Source organism: Atta colombica, unplaced genomic scaffold, assembly GCF_001594045.1.
Source record: "Atta colombica isolate Treedump-2 unplaced genomic scaffold, Acol1.0 scaffold125, whole genome shotgun sequence".
In the NCBI taxonomy this organism is placed as follows: Eukaryota; Metazoa; Arthropoda; class Insecta; order Hymenoptera; family Formicidae; genus Atta; species Atta colombica.
Window position 1 is genome coordinate 1,522,250 of NW_017259212.1, and position 5,151 is coordinate 1,527,400.

The window sequence follows — 5,151 nt, forward strand, 5'->3', positions numbered from 1 at the left end:
TTATTGTGTCACAGTCTTCTACTCTTTAGTGGCTGCGTGAAACACATTCACATGACGGAGTCACTTCTATTACTACAATGGAAAGCTTAATGTGTTTCACATTTAAATAAATATGAATATTCTAAATTTAATTATTTGAAGCAATTATCGTGATCAGATATAAACATGTATTATCAATATCTGTAATTTCGTTCGTTTATTACTCAGATTAAAGTATAAATAGTTTAGAGTAATTTATAACTGCGTAATATTTATAAAACACTTATATTCAAATACAAATACGCGCAAAACTGAACAAATTGTACAAAAAATGATACAATTTAAATACATTTGTATACATGATATTGTCTTCACATGATTTAGTATACGATAACTATTTTTGTAACAGATTGTATGAATGGAACATTCATTAATCCACTTTCCATTCTCTGTCGTCTTCTCTCGTGACTTTGTGAAATCCTATTTCCATATCTTTAAAACGCATCATAATGTGAGAAACACATTTTGTTATTAACAGTCACGAAATTAACGATCAAAGAAAATTAATAGCATTTATATTCTTTTTATACGGCTATACATGAAGAAACGGATTTAAAGTACTCGGTCCGAAATCCCACGTTCGAAATTTTGTTTCAGGAGAAAGTACAGATTCAACGGCCCTGAAGATGAATTAAGCCCACAGGAATGTATGTTAATGACCTGCTGTGAATGGTCGCTTCGTAAAAATATAGGAAGAGCATGACGGATATGCTTCGTCAACGTATGTCGTGCCATGTTCGGAATTTTATAGAGATTCCTTAAAAATGAAGGAATTTTTAAGAGAATGTCTTCTGAGATATATGATAGGTATTCACAATGGCTCTCTGATAATGAATTAAGCTACATTTAGCTTCCAATTAATCTATCACGCTGAACATTTCAACATTAACTTTTCACATTATTAAAAGCTATTTTATTATTTTAAAATTAGAATATCTATTTCTTTTTTCCGTTTTTCCAATGAAGTTTGATGAATTTATTGAGTATGTAAATCTAATTATAGTATGTAAATCTAATTTGACACATACACACACACACACACACACACACACACAAAACGGAAAGAGATTTTTAATTCTGTCATAAAGTAATGTATGAATTTTCGAGATTCATTCAGGTCTATAGATAACAAGAATGAAAGCAGGATTTTAATATGTTACGTATTTTTGGAGTCCCTAAGTAGCGCCGTCGGAACACGGAGATACATGATTTCACTTGGTGATTCATCCGAGTGAAAACTCTGACGTACTCCGTTTAAATTGTAGATTCCGATTCCGCCCATTCTGTATGCACATCCGATTAAGGATCTGACCCACAACCGTCGGATAAGAATTGCATTACGTGATACGCAATGACATCAATGTATGACACCAAATTGACCGTGCATGACTTACAAGATTTATATTTGTCATAAAATCTCTTTATATATCGATCTGTAAAATTGATATTTATAAGGAAAATTCCCCTTGAGATATATTCAATGTAAATGGCGTGAGTAACAATTCGCTGCAGTTACAGTTCCATTGCAACGATCACTTATTACATGATGTATATTACGTCGACAACAGGCGTCGAAGATGATGGACTAAAAAGACCGTTAACGTAGTAATCGTGATAATTTCTCCAAGAAATGTATACTTAAGTGAGAGTAATATTTACGTCTGTTAATTCCTTCCTGCTTTCATCAGAATTAAAATTCTGTAGTTAGGAAGTTTACATATATTTTCCTAAGAATTTTTAATCAGTTATAAGAAATTTATAGAAAATTGTATATAATACATATTAGTATGTATTATAACAGTTAGAAATATATTTATTTGTATTTTTATGAAGATAAGGATTATCGATGATACTGTAACATTTTTAACAGAAGAATACATAAAAAATATATAAAAATACATAAAAAATACATAAAAATATTTTTTATAACGTAATTGAAGGTACGAGACATAAAATTTTTTATTCATACAGAACTAAAAAATATACCAATCTCATGCGACACTTGATTGCCGGGACTTCGAGAAGAATAATGAACGTGATTCTGGTATTATTGCTGGGAACGACGATTTTCGTGATACCTGTAATCAGAAGAATGAGGTTCTGATAGGTGGAAGCAAAGTTATATATACAGTGAAACCTGATTACAGACTCGTTTTCAACAAGCGGCAGCATGAGTTCTATTATTGGTTAACAGCACGAGAAACGAATGATTCGTGCATTCGTCGGCCGCTATTATGATGCGTAAAATAAACAAATAGGTCTTTCGCATGCATTGACGAATTCATTGTACTTCCTTCTAATTTCTCCGCAGTGTCCTACTTTATCGCTCAAATAATTAAATTTAATCATTATTACTATTTTAAATATAATTTATCTAATTATTTGCTTTATCTCTATAAATTACAAAGGAACAATTAAGTTTAAATTAAAATTAAATTAATATGTTATAAACAGGAAAAGTATGTCTCAATCTCAATATTCTCAAATGCATATCTTATCACATGATTTTAACAACATCAAAAGTAGATAGCAATTTCCCAATACAATTAAGAATTACACAAATTGTTTATTATATCGCAAAATAACATCAATTAATAAGATATTTTTTTGAAATGTCAAGATAATCAGCTTCAATTGTATTAAGTTTTATATAATGATATATTTGTTGATAAAGTCTATTTTAATGTAGAAAAAATGTTTCATTTTAAAAACACATCTTACACATTTCTTATTTAATAGATCTAATGTAGAGGAATAATATTATTGTGGCAACAATTAAATGCAAGAAATAAGCTGAATAAGCTGAAACATGAAGTATTACAATTTTTTGGCGTGGAACTACATGCTGTAAAGAGGGTAGATAAATTTTGATGATCGAGGAACATTTCGGCGCACAGGAGTATCCTAATTCGCGACTACCTGAGCCGAAGCAAGTAGACGGTGATAGTCCCACGTAGAAGGGGGAGAAACTGAGATGATAAACTCCGGTAAAACACGAACGCTGTAAACTTTCTCCGATAATGGCCGACATCAAACCAATTTCGCGCCCGCGTCATTACCTGATATACCGTTGGCGACGGCGAGGGGACAGAAAAAGAGTAGAGAACGCGGCGAGAAGGTAAGCTTCTAGTCATCGATTCGGTGGGATGACTTTGTAAGGGAAAATGCAATTACGACACACCGCGAGAAATCGGCCAAACTTTTGCGGTAGAAATTTTTTGATTTCTCGTCACGGTTAGACATTTCTCATGCTGCAAACACCGTTCTTCACATCGGATGCTCGCCAATATTTTTAATCAATTGTTTCTTTTTCATAATTAAGTAATTGCAATCAGGCAATTCTAGGAAAGAAAGAGTTCCTTATATTTTCTCGAGGATGCGGATGGAATACTCATATGCCCGCAAATGAATTGTTCGAACATGCGTAAGCAGTTTCCTAGTATTTGTCAGGCTCACGACATGTCAAGATTAGCGCAAGTAAAATGTGAGATAAAAAGCAAACACTCGAAGTACCAAATTCTCAGCGTTGTATTATAATGTTCGCGCGAGCTTTGTTTCAGAAGTTATAGAAGCAACCGTATTATGAAAATTCGCTCGTTTCTTTTTATGATGACGAATTTATGGGAAAAAAATGTCTGACGTGTGTGTTTTCTTTCTCATTCAACGTAAGAGCATGATCGCTTCCTATTTCGTATTCGCTCGCTCAGCAAAGCAATACGCACACGTGCTTTTATTTATTTCGTGTTTTTGACTATTTTATTTATTATATGTTTATATAACCAAGAAATTTTCCTTGACCTATGGTTAATTAATAATGTACAATTATCAAGAAATATAAAATTAAAAAAAATAAACATGTATAAAATAATAAAATTTAAAAAATAAACATATATAAAATAATAAAAATACATGATATTCACAGATTGTTAATAAAACTATTATATTCATGTATTATATGTACAATTAGAAGAGAGAGAGAGGTAATTTTACATGAAAAAAAATTAATAAAGAACGTAGAATAAAATATTGTCTTATTTTTTCTTTATTTTTGAAAAAATTAATTTTAAATTTTATACCGGGCACGAGCCCAGTATTTAATTATATTTTGAATCTTATTTTAGGTTATTATCTCTACTCATATTGTTTTATTATTGTAATCGGGAATAAAAATAGGGTATTTATGTATAATGAATTTTATTATTTTAAATTGTTAAAAATGACATCTATCGAATGTTACTTACAAACACCTTGTATAATTTTGAACATATAATGATAAATTTTCAAACAAATTATAATAATTTTTACAATAGAAACACAAATTATTATTCAATTATTTTATAAATTTTTGAAAACCATTATTTTTAAAAGAATGTGATAATTTATTGGTATGGAAATTTAAACTCATTTGAAAATTTTTGTTACATTTATATATACAAAGATATATAATTTACATAAAGATATATAATTACATCAATGATGAAAACATAGCTGGTGCAATTAGACGTGTAACATGTATATTGGGACATGTCTTGTAGCTTGAATAAATACTAAATTTCGTCACAGGAGATGCGTGCGGAAGATTGGCGTCAGTTCGTCATGATTACTATGTATTAGTGAAAACGTTCGTCATAATATAATAGATGTCATTGGTGAAACAACATCTACATATTGTAAGAATGGATGGTTGAGTATTTTGCATTGAAGACGTCCTTAATTATATAAGTGAGGTTTGTAAAGTCAGTTCATCGATTGGAAAGGAGTCATCAGTCGATTGAAAGGAAAGCTCATTCTGTACATTCTCGTCTTGCATTCATTTGAATAAACTTATTTCAAAGGACCGATTATTCTTTGTATAGCTGATAAACTTTTACGTTCTTTCTTTGGAGATATTTTTAAGATAATCTTCGATTTTTGTAATTATATCTGTTATTACAGAGCGTTACTATAAAATCACATGCGTATGTCTTATGAATAAAGTTTTATTTCTTTGTCATAATAATCAAAATTACACAAATACTTTAATTTATAAAATGGATTCTATAAATAGTTATAAAAGATATAACTTTTTTTTTTGTTATTACAAATTGATTTATTTATTCTTATATATGGGTA